At 45.0% G+C, this 14,065-nt stretch overlaps 1 long non-coding RNA gene and 6 other non-coding genes across 7 annotated transcripts; all 7 read right to left on the bottom strand.

Annotated features, from left to right (window-relative positions):
* Positions 1-514: 514 nt before the first annotated feature.
* On the bottom strand, positions 515-596 carry trnal-aag. The gene has a single exon. It is a non-coding gene; the product is annotated as a tRNA-Leu (tRNA).
* A 147-nt stretch (positions 597-743) lies between these two features.
* Positions 744-825, bottom strand: trnal-aag. Its single transcript has one exon. It is a non-coding gene; the product is annotated as a tRNA-Leu (tRNA).
* Positions 826-1,203: 378 nt separating this feature from the next.
* trnal-aag lies at positions 1,204-1,285 on the bottom strand. Its single transcript has one exon. It is a non-coding gene; the product is annotated as a tRNA-Leu (tRNA).
* A 1,298-nt stretch (positions 1,286-2,583) lies between these two features.
* trnal-aag lies at positions 2,584-2,665 on the bottom strand. The gene has a single exon. It is a non-coding gene; the product is annotated as a tRNA-Leu (tRNA).
* Positions 2,666-3,044: 379 nt separating this feature from the next.
* On the bottom strand, positions 3,045-3,126 carry trnal-aag. The gene has a single exon. It is a non-coding gene; the product is annotated as a tRNA-Leu (tRNA).
* Positions 3,127-3,504: 378 nt separating this feature from the next.
* trnal-aag lies at positions 3,505-3,586 on the bottom strand. The gene has a single exon. It is a non-coding gene; the product is annotated as a tRNA-Leu (tRNA).
* Positions 3,587-9,058: 5,472 nt separating this feature from the next.
* On the bottom strand, positions 9,059-12,759 carry LOC117592946. The gene is made up of 6 exons (XR_004574689.1): positions 12,103-12,759; positions 11,664-11,780; positions 11,403-11,532; positions 11,062-11,293; positions 9,349-9,486; positions 9,059-9,144 (listed from the first exon to the last, which is right to left on the bottom strand). It is a non-coding gene; the product is annotated as an uncharacterized LOC117592946 (long non-coding RNA).
* Positions 12,760-14,065: the final 1,306 nt, after the last annotated feature.

Genomic DNA, 14,065 nt, shown 5'->3' with positions numbered 1-14,065 from the left:
GGCTGAATGTTTGGGGAAAATTCCACAAAGGATGCGATTTTCCATGGAGATTTTGGCAGTGGTGGGATTTGAACCCACGCCTCCGTGGAGACTGGAGCCTAAATCCAGCGCCTTAGACCGCTCGGCCACACTACCAGATACAGCTGATACCTATTGTATGAGTGCAAAATCCCATTTTAGTTGTGCGCGGTAGACTTTTGCAGCCCTTATTCCTGGCAGATGTGTAAAAATGGCTGAATGTTTGGGGAAAATTCCACAAAGGATGCGATTTTCCATGGAGATTTTGGCAGTGGTGGGATTTGAACCCACTCCTCCGTGGAGACTGGAGCCTAAATCCAGCGCCTTAGACCGCTCGGCCACACTACCAGATACAGCTGATACCTATTGTATGAGTGCAAAATCCCATTTTAGTTGTGCGCGGTAGACTTTTGCAGCCTGTTTCCTTGCAGTTGTGTAAATATGGCTGAATGATTGGGGAAAATTCCGCATAAGATACAATTTTCCATGGAGATGTTGGCAGTGGTGGGATTTGAACCCACGCCTCCGTGGAGACTGGAGCCTTAATCCAGCGCCTTAGACCGCTCGGCCACACTACCCAACTCTCCCGATACCCATTGTGTGGGTACAAAATCCCATCCTAGTTATGTGCGACTGAGTTTTGCGCCCTTATTCCTGGCAGATGTGTAAAAATGGCTGAATGTTTGGGGAAATTCCACAAAGGATGCGATTTTCCATGGAGATTTTGGCAGTGGTGGGATTTGAACCCACGCCTCCGTGGAGACTGGAGCCTTAATCCAGCGCCTTAGACCGCTCGGCCACACTACCCAACTCTCCCGATACCCATTGTGTGGGTACAAAATCCCATCCTAGTTATGTGCGACTGAGTTCTGCGCCCTTATTCCTGGCAGATGTGTAAAAATGGCTGAATGTTTGGGGAAAATTCCACAAAGGATGCGATTTTCCATGGAGATTTTGGCAGTGGTGGGATTTGAACCCACGCCTCCGTGGAGACTGGAGCCTAAATCCAGCGCCTTAGACCGCTCGGCCACACTACCAGATACAGCTGATACCTATTGTATGAGTGCAAAATCCCATTTTAGTTGTGCGCGGTAGACTTTTGCAGCCTGTTTCCTTGCAGTTGTGTAAATATGGCTGAATGATTGGGGAAAATTCCGCATAAGATACAATTTTCCATGGAGATGTTGGCAGTGGTGGGATTTGAACCCACGCCTCCGTGGAGACTGGAGCCTTAATCCAGCGCCTTAGACCGCTCGGCCACACTACCCAACTCTCCCGATACCCATTGTGTGGGTACAAAATCCCATCCTAGTTATGTGCGACTGAGTTTTGCGCCCTTATTCCTGGCAGATGTGTAAAAATGGCTGAATGTTTGGGGAAAATTCCACAAAGGATGCGATTTTCCATGGAGATTTTGGCAGTGGTGGGATTTGAACCCACGCCTCCGTGGAGACTGGAGCCTAAATCCAGCGCCTTAGACCGCTCGGCCACACTACCAGATACAGCTGATACCTATTGTATGAGTGCAAAATCCCATTTTAGTTGTGCGCGGTAGACTTTTGCAGCCTGTTTCCTTGCAGTTGTGTAAATATGGCTGAATGATTGGGGAAAATTCCGCATAAGATACAATTTTCCATGGAGATTTTGGCAGTGGTGGGATTTGAACCCACGCCTCCGTGGAGACTGGAGCCTAAATCCAGCGCCTTAGACCGCTCGGCCACACTACCCAACTCTCCCGATACCCATTGTGTGGGTACAAAATCCCATCCTAGTTATGTGCGACTGAGTTTTGCGCCCTTGTTCCTGGCAGATGTGTAAAAATGGCTGAATGTTTGGGGAAAATTCCTCATAGGATTCTATTTTCCATGGAGATTTTGGCAGTGGTGGGATTTGAACCCACGCCTCCGTGGAGACTGGAGCCTAAATCCAGCGCCTTAGACCGCTCGGCCACACTACCAGATACAGCTGATACATTTTGTATGAGTGCAAAATCCCATTTTAGTTGTGCGCGGTAGACTTTTGCAGCCTGTTTCCTTGCAGTTGTGTAAATATGGCTGAATGATTGGGGAAAATTCCGCATAAGATACAATTTTCCATGGAGATTTTGGCAGTGGTGGGATTTGAACCCACGCCTCCGTGGAGACTGGAGCCTAAATCCAGCGCCTTAGACCGCTCGGCCACACTACCCAACTCTCCCGATACCCATTGTGTGGGTACAAAATCCCATCCTAGTTATGTGCGACTGAGTTTTGCGCCCTTATTCCTGGCAGATGTGTAAAAATGGCTGAATGTTTGGGGAAAATTCCACAAAGGATGCGATTTTCCATGGAGATTTTGGCAGTGGTGGGATTTGAACCCACGCCTCCGTGGAGACTGGAGCCTAAATCCAGCGCCTTAGACCGCTCGGCCACACTACCAGATACAGCTGATACCTATTGTATGAGTGCAAAATCCCATTTTAGTTGTGCGCGGTAGACTTTTGCAGCCTGTTTCCTTGCAGTTGTGTAAATATGGCTGAATGATTGGGGAAAATTCCGCATAAGATACAATTTTCCATGGAGATTTTGGCAGTGGTGGGATTTGAACCCACGCCTCCGTGGAGACTGGAGCCTTAATCCAGCGCCTTAGACCGCTCGGCCACACTACCCAACTCTCCCGATACCCATTGTGTGGGTACAAAATCCCATCCTAGTTATGTGCGACTGAGTTTTGCACCCTTATTCCTGGCAGATGTGTAAAAATGGCTGAATGTTTGGGGAAAATTCCACAAAGGATGCGATTTTCCATGGAGATTTTGGCAGTGGTGGGATTTGAACCCACGCCTCCGTGGAGACTGGAGCCTAAATCCAGCGCCTTAGACCGCTCGGCCACACTACCAGATACAGCTGATACATTTTTGTATGAGTGCAAAATCCCATTTTAGTTGTGCGCGGTAGACTTTTGCAGCCTGTTTCCTTGCAGTTGTGTAAATATGGCTGAATGATTGGGGAAAATTCCGCATAAGATACAATTTTCCATGGAGATTTTGGCAGTGGTGGGATTTGAACCCACGCCTCCGTGGAGACTGGAGCCTTAATCCAGCGCCTTAGACCGCTCGGCCACACTACCCAACTCTCCCGATACCCATTGTGTGGGTACAAAATCCCATCCTAGTTATGTGCGACTGAGTTTTGCGCCCTTATTCCTGGCAGATGTGTAAAAATGGCTGAATGTTTGGGGAAAATTCCACAAAGGATGCGATTTTCCATGGAGATTTTGGCAGTGGTGGGATTTGAACCCACGCCTCCGTGGAGACTGGAGCCTAAATCCAGCGCCGTAGACCGCTCGGCCACACTACCAGATACAGCTGATGCCTATTGTATGAGTGCAAAATCCCATTTTAGTTGTGCGCGGTAGACTTTTGCAGCCTGTTTCCTTGCAGTTGTGTAAATATGGCTGAATGATTGGGGAAAATTCCGCATAAGATACAATTTTCCATGGAGATTTTGGCAGTGGTGGGATTTGAACCCACGCCTCCGTGGAGACTGGAGCCTTAATCCAGCGCCTTAGACCGCTCGGCCACACTACCCAACTCTCCCGATACCCATTGTGTGGGTACAAAATCCCATCCTAGTTATGTGCGACTGAGTTTTGCGGCCTTATTCCTGGCAGATGTGTAAAAATGGCTGAATGTTTGGGGAAAATTCCACAAAGGATGCGATTTTCCATGGAGATTTTGGCAGTGGTGGGATTTGAACCCACGCCTCCGTGGAGACTGGAGCCTAAATCCAGCGCCTTAGACCGCTCGGCCACACTACCAGATACAGCTGATACATTTTTGTATGAGTGCAAAATCCCATTTTAGTTGTGCGCGGTAGACTTTTGCAGCCTGTTTCCTTGCAGTTGTGTAAATATGGCTGAATGATTGGAGAAAATTCCGCATAAGATACAATTTTCCATGGAGATTTTGGCAGTGGAAAGGAAAGTGGACTAAGCCCCATGGAAAGGACGGAGGACCATCACGTGGAGTAAGCCACGTGGAATCTAAGTGGACTAAGCCACTTGGACACGACAGAGGACCATCACGTGGATCAAGTCACATGGTAAGGACGGAGGACCATCACGTAGAGTAAGCCACGTGGAATCTAAGTGGACTAAGCCATGTGGACACGACATAGGACCGTCACGTAGAGTAAGCCACGTGGAATATAAGTGGACTAAGCCACATGGACACGACAGAGGACCATCATGTGGATCAAGTCACATGGTAAGGACGGAGGACCATCACGTAGAGTAAGCCACGTGGAATATAAGTGGACTAAGCCATATGGAAAGGACAGAGGACCATCACGTAGAGTAAGCCACGTGAAATATAAGTGGACTAAGCCATATGGAAAGGACGGAGGACCATCACGTGGAGTAAGCCACGTGGAATCTAAGTGGACTAAGCCACGTGGAAAAGACGGAGGACCATCACGTGGAGTAAGCCACGTGGAATCTAAGTGGACTAAGCCACATGGACACGACAGAGGACCATCACGTGGAGTAAGCCACGTGGAATCTAAGTGGACTAAGCCACATGGAAAGGACGGAGGACCATCACGTGGAGTAAGCCACGTGGAATCTAAGTGGACTAAGCCACTTGGACACGACAGAGGACCATCACGTGGATCAAGTCACATGGTAAGGACGGAGGACCATCACGTAGAGTAAGCCACGTGGAATCTAAGTGGACTAAGCCATGTGGACACGACATAGGACCGTCACGTAGAGTAAGCCACGTGGAATATAAGTGGACTAAGCCACATGGACACGACAGAGGACCATCATGTGGATCAAGTCACATGGTAAGGACGGAGGACCATCACGTAGAGTAAGCCACGTGGAATATAAGTGGACTAAGCCATATGGAAAGGACAGAGGACCATCACGTAGAGTAAGCCACGTGAAATATAAGTGGACTAAGCCATATGGAAAGGACGGAGGACCATCACGTGGAGTAAGCCACGTGGAATCTAAGTGGAATAAGCCACGTGGAAAAGACGGAGGACCATCACGTGGAGTAAGCCACGTGGAATCTAAGTGGACTAAGCCACATGGACACGACAGAGGACCATCACGTGGAGTAAGCCACGTGGAATCTAAGTGGACTAAGCCACATGGAAAGGACGGAGGACCATCACGTGGAGTAAGCCACGTGGAATCTAAGTGGACTAAGCCACATGGACACGACAGAGGACCATCACGTGGATCAAGTCACATGGAATCTAAGTGGACTAAGCCACATGGACACGACAGAGGACCATCACGTGGATCAAGTCACATGGTAAGGACGGAGGACCATCACGTAGAGTAAGCCACGTGGAATATAAGTGGACTAAGCCATATGGAAAGGACGGAGGACCATCACGTGGAGTAAGCCACGTGGAATCTAAGTGGACTAAGCCACGTGGAAAGGACGGAGGACCATCATGGGGACTAAGCCACATGGACACGACAGAGGACCATCACGTGCAGAAAGCCACATGGAATCTAAGTGGACTAAGCCACATGGACACGACAGAGGACCATCACGTGGAGTAAGCCACGTGGAATCTAAGTGGACTAAGCCACATGGAAAGGACGGAGGACCATCACGTGGAGTAAGCCACGTGGAATCTAAGTGGACTAAGCCACATGGACACGACAGAGGACCATCACGTGGATCAAGTCACATGGAATCTAAGTGGACTAAGCCACATGGACACGACAGAGGACCATCACGTGGATCAAGTCACATGGTAAGGACGGAGGACCATCACGTAGAGTAAGCCACGTGGAATATAAGTGGATTAAGCCATATGGAAAGGACGGAGGACCATCACGTGGAGTAAGCCACGTGGAATCTAAGTGGACTAAGCCACGTGGAAAGGACGGAGGACCATCATGGGGACTAAGCCACATGGACACGACAGAGGACCATCACGTGCAGAAAGCCACGTGGAATCTAAGTGGACTAAGCCATATGGAAAGGACAGAGGACCATCACGTGGAGTAAGCCAGGTGCAATCTAAGTGGACAAAGCCACGTGGACACGACAAAGCACCGTCATGTGGACTATGTCACATGGAAAGGACGGAGGACCATCACGTGGAGTAAGCCACATGGAATCTAAGTGGACTAAGCAACGTGGACACGACAGAACACCATCACTTGGACTAAGTCACGTGGACACGACAGAGCACCATCACGTGGAGTAAGCCACGTGCAATCTAAGTGGAGAAAGCCACATGGACACGACAAAGCACCATCATGTGGACTAAGTCACGTGGACACGACAGAGCACCATCACGTGGAGTAAGCTACGTGGAATCTAAGTGGACTAAGCCATGTGGACACAACATAGGACCATCACGTAGAGTAAACCACGTGGAATATAAGTGGACTAAGCCAAATGGAAAGGACGGAGGACCATAACGTGGAGTAAGCCACATGGAATCTAAGTGGACTAAGCCACGTGGAAAGGACGGAGGACCATCACGTGGAGTAAGCCACGTGGAATCTAAGTGGACTAAACCACGTGAACACGACAGAGCACCATCACGTGGACTAAGTCACATGGAACGGACGGAGGACCATCACGTGGACCAAGTCACGTGGAAAGGACAGAGGACCATCACGTGGCCAAGTCACGTGGAAAGGACAGAGGACCATCACGTGGACTAAGTCACATGGACACGACAGAGCACTATCACGTGGACTAAGCCACGTGGAATCTAAGTGGACTAAACCACGTGAACACGACAGAGCACCATCACGTGGACTAAGTCACATGGAACGGACGGAGGACCATCACGTGGACCAAGTCACGTGGAAAGGACAGAGGACCATCACGTGGACCAAGTCACGTGGAAAGGACAGAGGACCATCACGTGGACTAAGTCACATGGACACGACAGAGCACCATCACGTGGACTAAGCCACGTGGAATCTAAGTGGATTAAGACACGTGGACACGACATAGGACCATCACGTGGAGTAAGCCACGTGGAATCTAAGTGGACTAAGCCACGTGGAAAGGACAGAGGACCATAACGTGGAGTAAGCCACGTGGAATCTAAGTGGATTAAGCCTCGTGGAAAGGACGGAGGACCATCACGTGGAGTAAGCCATGTGGAATCTAAGTGGACGACAGAGCACCATCACGTGGACAAAGTCACATGGAAAGGACGAAGGACCATCACGTGGAGTAAGCCACATGGAATCTAAGTGGACTAAGCCACGTGGAAAGGACGAAGGACGATAGCAGGCAAACATCACGTAGACCTACCATGCGGAACATCACGGAAGGTGGAACATCACAGCAGGTGGAACATCATGTTGACTCTACGGGTAGAACATCACAGCAGGTGGAACATCATGTTGACGCTTCGCAATAGTAATGTTATAGTATTTAGAATCCTACAACATAGCAGGCAAACATAAAGTGGACCTACCATGTGGAACATCACGGCAGGTGGAACATCACGTTGACTCTACGGGTAGAACATCACAGCAGGTGGAACATCTTATTGACGCTGCGCAAGAATAATTTTATAGTATTTAAAATCCTACAACATAGCAGGCAAACATCACGTGGACCTACCATGCGGAACATCACGGAAGGTGGAACATCACAGCAGGTGGAACATCATGTTGACTCTACGGGTAGAACATTACAGCAGGTGGATACCCACACAGCAAAAGGACTCTGCGGCAAATCCGCTGCGGAGGTATTGCGGCTTCTGGAACGGACTCGCGAAGCGGACCTGTATCGGCGTCCACTTGCGCGCAGTGACGGATCCGCAACGAAGGCCGTTTGGGACCCGTAAATTGACACATGTCTCCGCCGGGGACCCGTAATGGACTCATAAAATACCTGGTTCATCTGGCCCGGGTCCGTTTTGGACCTGTTTTTCTCATTTTCAAAATCCCCTCTGTTCTTGCTGTAGGATAAAATAGGATAAACTAAACCATAGGATTTCTATCACTAGGCCTAGTCCAGGTTACTACAGCAATAAAGTCCTAATCTTAAATCTGCATTGCCTTGTATTTTTAACCTAACAATATTGTCAATAGGCCTAACAGAAAAGGTTCAAGTCAAGACATCAATTTACTGTACAAAAGGAATCACTACTCAATGGAAATATAAAATTGTCATTTACATTTATGGAAAGTTATAAGTTCTTCCTATTCTGTTTTTGTTAAGTAGGCTACGTTGGCTAAGCTACTTTACATTCATTTTGTGGTCAAAACCTAATTTAGTGCTTTATAGGCCTAGGTCGGTGAAGACATAAAATATTTTATCCATTAGGCTAAAACTTCAATGAAATGCACAGCTAAAATATCAGAAAATTAATAACTGGTGAACGACAAGAAGTTCAATAAAAATATTGTTTATTGCTTATTTCTCCTATTACTCTGTTTGTGTGGCTTGAGGCAGGACACGTCTCCTCGTTGCCCGATCCGCTGCCAGGTTGAACCACCTGATTGCGTGCTTGGTGACCTCTGCGTCCGTGGCTGACTGTGTCACTGTTTTTCCTCACAGCACCTGTAATCAAACAGACAGATATGTTTATGGTATGTGGCATCCAAAGCCAAGTATGCTTACACAATACAATATGAGATAGGTATTAAGGAGATTAAATAAAAAAACTATAAATTATTTTAAAGTTATAAACAGGGTTGTGTTGGTTAAAATAAGAGGTGGGTAAACTATGAATTTGTGATCAGGGTAAGGTTTGCCGCACCTTTCGCTATCGGATGTTTAAAAAAGACATCCAAAATGTTCAAACAATATCAGTGGTATTAAATGGTTATATGATCAGAGCACAATTGTATGTGGATAAATCAGTGTGGTTGTGTAATGTTTTAAGTTTGGTAGGGTCCTACATAGATTCTATTTGGAGGTAAACTCTTAACAGATGGATAAACTCTATTTCTGACATTTGAGCGGTGGGTAAACTCCATTTACTTGCGTTTAAAATGCGGATCAGGACAGGCCTGTTCAATAGAATAGTTGCAATAATCACCAACATCTGGCCCTGGGGTTGCTGTTCACCTTTGCCACAAGCTGGTCTTGTTGCTGTTTAATGGTCTCCAGCAGGCTAAGGATGTGGACCTCAGCTGCTGTTGACACAAATGAAATATAGCTAAAATGTAGTGTATAAAAAAATATCACGTTTCAGTGTTTATCCTCATTACTCATAATACTGACCTTAGTTATTTACAATAGTTAATGACAAAAGTTATGAAAATATGTGAGGATTGTGGGATGTTTTTCCAAAATCTGTGGCACAGAATGCCCCTATGGATATGTCAGTTAGTGCTCACCAGAGCAGGGAATGGTATCGGTCATTCTTCCCCCTCGCCATGTTGGTCTGTAGGCCAGGCTTAAAGAGGGCTCCTCTGTTCGGCTCATGTTGAGGGTTGGTGCGGGGGGTGGAGGGAGTTGAGGAGGGACTGCCGTTCCTGGCCCATAGTGAGTTGGGTGGTGTGAAAGAGTGGGAATTTTTTTTTTTTTAAATGGTAGTCATCTGTTAACCACAGAGGTGGGGGACTCGAGTCACATGACTTGACTCGAGTCTGACTCGAGTCACAATTTTCAGGACTTGTGACTTGCTTGATTAAAGTATGAAAATGACTTGACTTGACTTTGACTTGAGAACAAGTTGCTTGAGACTTGACTTGAAGTGGAAGACTCGACAATGACTTGAACTTATAATGAACAAACAGCAATAAAATAATTCTATATGTTGTGACATCAGCACTACTAATCAGCGTATGTGCCTTTAACGCTGCACAATTCAAACCGCGCCAAACATGGCAGTCAGTAACGTTAGTCGAGCTCCACAAATAGTACCATTTGGATACAAGGACTTTAAACTGGACCGTGTGAATAAAAAAAGATTTGCCAGATGCAAAATATGCAACAACGTCAAATTTCATTCGTCATTTTAAGAACCACAAGGAAAGGTAAGAAAGTAATCTCTTTATATTCAGTTTCACTAAGATCTATAACGACTAATGTAACTTAATGTTGTTTGTCAGAATTTGGCCTTGGTTGCATTTTATGTTTGTTTTTTTTTCTTGTTAGAAATGTGACCATTATCATTACTGAATACGTCTGGTAAATAGATGTAAGGGAATTTGACTATAACAGTGGCATAGCCTGAATTTTAACCCATCTTAAAATGAGCGGGCATGTATATTATTACACGTAGGCTATAATGTCTGTATTAAATGTGCACATTTTCAAGTGTTTGTGGACTGCGTGTGGAAACTTAAAAGCATTGTGCTTACACCATAACAGTTAACTTTTACTGCATGAAAGGCTAACATGGAGGCGCCGATGTGATTACTAGCACCTAAACATTTCGAAGTTTTATTTTTTTACTCATACAGACAAGAATAATCACAGCGTAATTACATATTAGGCAGTTTTTCAATCACAATAATTAGTTTATAAGGTTATTATTAGTCCTTATTACATGGATTGGCTGAATTCCAGTGCAGAATGCGTGTTATTTCTTGATAACAGACCGTTGCCATGAAAAACAGCGCGTTGCTATGGACGCAGCAGGATTCTAATATTTTGTGCTAATTATTGATTTATTTGGTAGGTAGCCATGTAATAAGCGGGATAAGGTATAGCGAGGTGGTTGTTATAGCGAATACAACCCCTTCAGGCTGATTCAAGATCCCTCCGCTTCGTCCCCCCAAAAAATTGTACCGCGGAAGAGAAAAATATTTGATTTTGAAATCGAGGTTCGCACCGAGCGCACGTAAGAAACAGAGGACAGTGTGTGCTCATCTCTTTAGTACTGTGACTTGACTTGAAACTTATAAGGACTCGACTTGACTTGCTTAGGGTGAACCCTTGACTTGACTTGACTTGCTTGATTTATCTGGACTGTGACTTGAGACTTGACTCGAGACTTGCTTGGACTTGACCATGTGTGACTTGTCCCCATCTCTGGTTAACCATGACTTATAATACACTTTGGGGCCTTCCAATTCACTAATATTTCAGAAATCAGTCCCTACCTTGAGTAACTCTCCTCATGTTAAATGCAGGTGCAGGGAGTTGAGGTGGTGAAGGGTGTTGCGGTCCGGCCCCATGGTCAGGTGATAAGGGAGAGAGATTGCTATTAAAATGGTTGTGATCTGTTAACCAATGGTATGCTGCGAGCTACAGGGCCAAACAATGGCCCTAGACAGTTTCCTCCAGGTTGAGGAGTAGTGACTCTGCTGCCTGGCACTCGGCGAGATGGTGGAGCTGGAGGAATGGATACAAGGAGAGGGGAATATCTTTAGCACTAACCAGGTAAACCATATCTATATTATAAATATGATTGTTATTTTGATGTTAAGAGATTATTCCTTACTTTGCCAGTGTAATTGGTTTGGGCTTGAGGATCCAACTGATACACCAGCCGAGTTGGAAGGTCGTGGCGACCTCAGAGAAAATTGTGACTTAGCTTCTCTTCACTCTCGTCAGAGTCCCCAAAACGATAGCTGTTAAGTAACCATATCATTTTGGTTATTGCAATCCCAAAATTGCCAAATATATATATACATTTTTAATGCTACAGGAAATAACCTTCCTATTACTGTAGAAACATAAAAATAAGACCGAACCCACTTACATTGGCTTCCTGACTCGTTTCTCTGGCAGCTCACCCTCCTGCTCTGCCCCAGACTGTAGCTCAGAGGTGTTGCAGCCGGTCTGATATTGATTAGACTGATGGCGTTTTTGTAGTTGTCTAAATTTTAATATGTTAAAATGAACATGAGTTTCAAATTAGCTATAGAGCTTCACAGAATATTGATGATGATAATTGTTAATATCATCATCATTATTATTATCTTTATTTAACCAGGTTGGTCTCGTTGAGAACAAAATATCTCTTAAGAGAGACCTAGCCAAGAATAGCATCCACAGATATAAATTGAACATTTTAAACAATGAAAGGCAAAGACAATTTCATGTGCATTTTCAGAAAATAGAAAGAATAGGTTATTCCAAGCATAAGGAGAAGCAACCATGAAATTATTTTTAAACAAGAATTTTATGAATTGGCATACCACAAGTTCTGACGACCTTTACGTCATATCTTGGCCAGTTTGGCTCATGCTTCTCCTCGTTAGCAGCTGCCCGTTTCACACGTTCAGTGCTCTTAAAGCTGGGCCAGTACACCATCCCGTCATCATACCAGTCAACTGGCACAACAGCAATGTCCTCGCTTGCTTGAAATTCAATTAGATTAAAAGGCATCCTTAATGTAGAAAGAAAAAGGGTATTTATTCATCATCAAAAAAGGAATAACATGGACTAAAGCATGCACAAGTATAGGCCTACAATGTATACAAATAAGCAAGTAAGATGGGCTGAAAGTTAACCTGAATGGTGCCCCAAGGTGGGAAGAAGTATAAGGAAGGAAAAAGTACAGGTCATAATGGTCAAGTAGAACTTCAGCTTAACCGTAGAGTACTGTTGCATTTTTTTGGCAGAATCTGTTGGGGTGTTGTTGCTGAAAAAGACAGACAGCCATGCCTCGTCACCTCGTCTGCCAGGTGGACCATTGTACACAATCTGGTCTGTCCCATACAGCTCGCCAAAATGGTTTACAAAAGATTTTAGCATTTGTCCGGCATAGTCAGCAAGGTAGAGATGTTCAGGGCTTACCAAAATGGATATAGCAGTTCGTCTTAAGGTTGATAAGGAGACAAGCACAGTCTTTCTATTCATTTTTGTTCTAAAAGAGACATTTCAGAAAGACACCTTGATCAGGTGTGTAAAAGTTATCATTTCTAATGTATTTAAATAAAAACATAGTTGAATAGTGGTGTTGTCTGTTTCATTGCTACAAATTAGACTGTTTATTAGACCCCAGATGAAACAAGAAGCTAACATTAGCTAACGCTGCAATGACTGTCCCTCTGCATCTGACTCTCTGCATGGAGTATTCCTCTGTATTAGCTAGCTAGCTAATGTTACTGTTTTAAAACAGTTTTCTAGGTTAGTGGGGGTGCATACCGCTCAAAACCAACATGAAAAACGTAGCTAGCTAGCAAGTAAAGTTCACTCATTACTAACCGCTCATTTTAAACTGTGTGTAAAATGAGCGGTGATATTAAATCACCATATGGACTGTGTATTTGCTGAATGGTTTCAAGGTAATGGTCGGTAGCAACCATTAGCAGATAAGGCCGTACTTTACGTTCAAACAGGCGCCAATACCCATTAGTTGTCTGAACCGACTTGAACAGTGATTAAAATGCCGAAGCTTGATTTTCATTATAAAGAGGATGGCAGATAGACACTACACATGAGACCAAACTTGCCAAAATGCCAACTTAACAATGCACAGCTAGCTAGAAGCTAAACATGCTAAAATTGTACCTGCTAGCTATCATAGCAGACACGTGCTTCACTGACTGTAATATTGACCCCACTTCATTGACTGAAATACCAGTGCCAATTTATCAGCTATAGGGTTGCATCGCAAACGTGAACACAAGCATTTAGCTATATATAGGCATTATCAATACTTGCGAAATAATGCAATTGCGTCTAGCAGCATGCTAGCTAACAGCTACATGCTGCTAACATAGCATAAGCTACATATGGATAACAGCTACACATTAAAACAGACCAAACCAGTCTTTATCACACTACCATAACATATTCTGCCGAAATGACTATCCCATTTTAAATCAAATGGGCTACATGATCATCACCTCTCAGCTAGCAATAGCATGTTGCACAAAAGTCCTAATATCAAACAACGTCATTACAATCATTATACATGATGATAAAAAAACACAAAGGCCTATGTTTGCTGTGAATGTCGCAATATATCAATAAATATATACACTTACCCAGGAAGTTCAGCGCAACCGTGTCCCAGGAAAGAAAATCTCCACTGATATGACTCTTGTCTCGGCTCTTGGTGTAGCAACTGTAGTTCAACCGTTACAGTAAAGGCACGTACACTTCTATGGATCCGACACGGGTCCAGTGTCGGACAGTAGAATTTACGGCGCT

The sequence above is a fragment of the Esox lucius genome, chromosome 17 (genome assembly GCF_011004845.1).
Source record: "Esox lucius isolate fEsoLuc1 chromosome 17, fEsoLuc1.pri, whole genome shotgun sequence".
Lineage (NCBI taxonomy): Eukaryota > Metazoa > Chordata > Actinopteri > Esociformes > Esocidae > Esox > Esox lucius.
The sequence above is the reverse complement of the archived record's forward strand: the minus strand, read 5'-3'. Positions and strand labels throughout refer to the sequence as shown.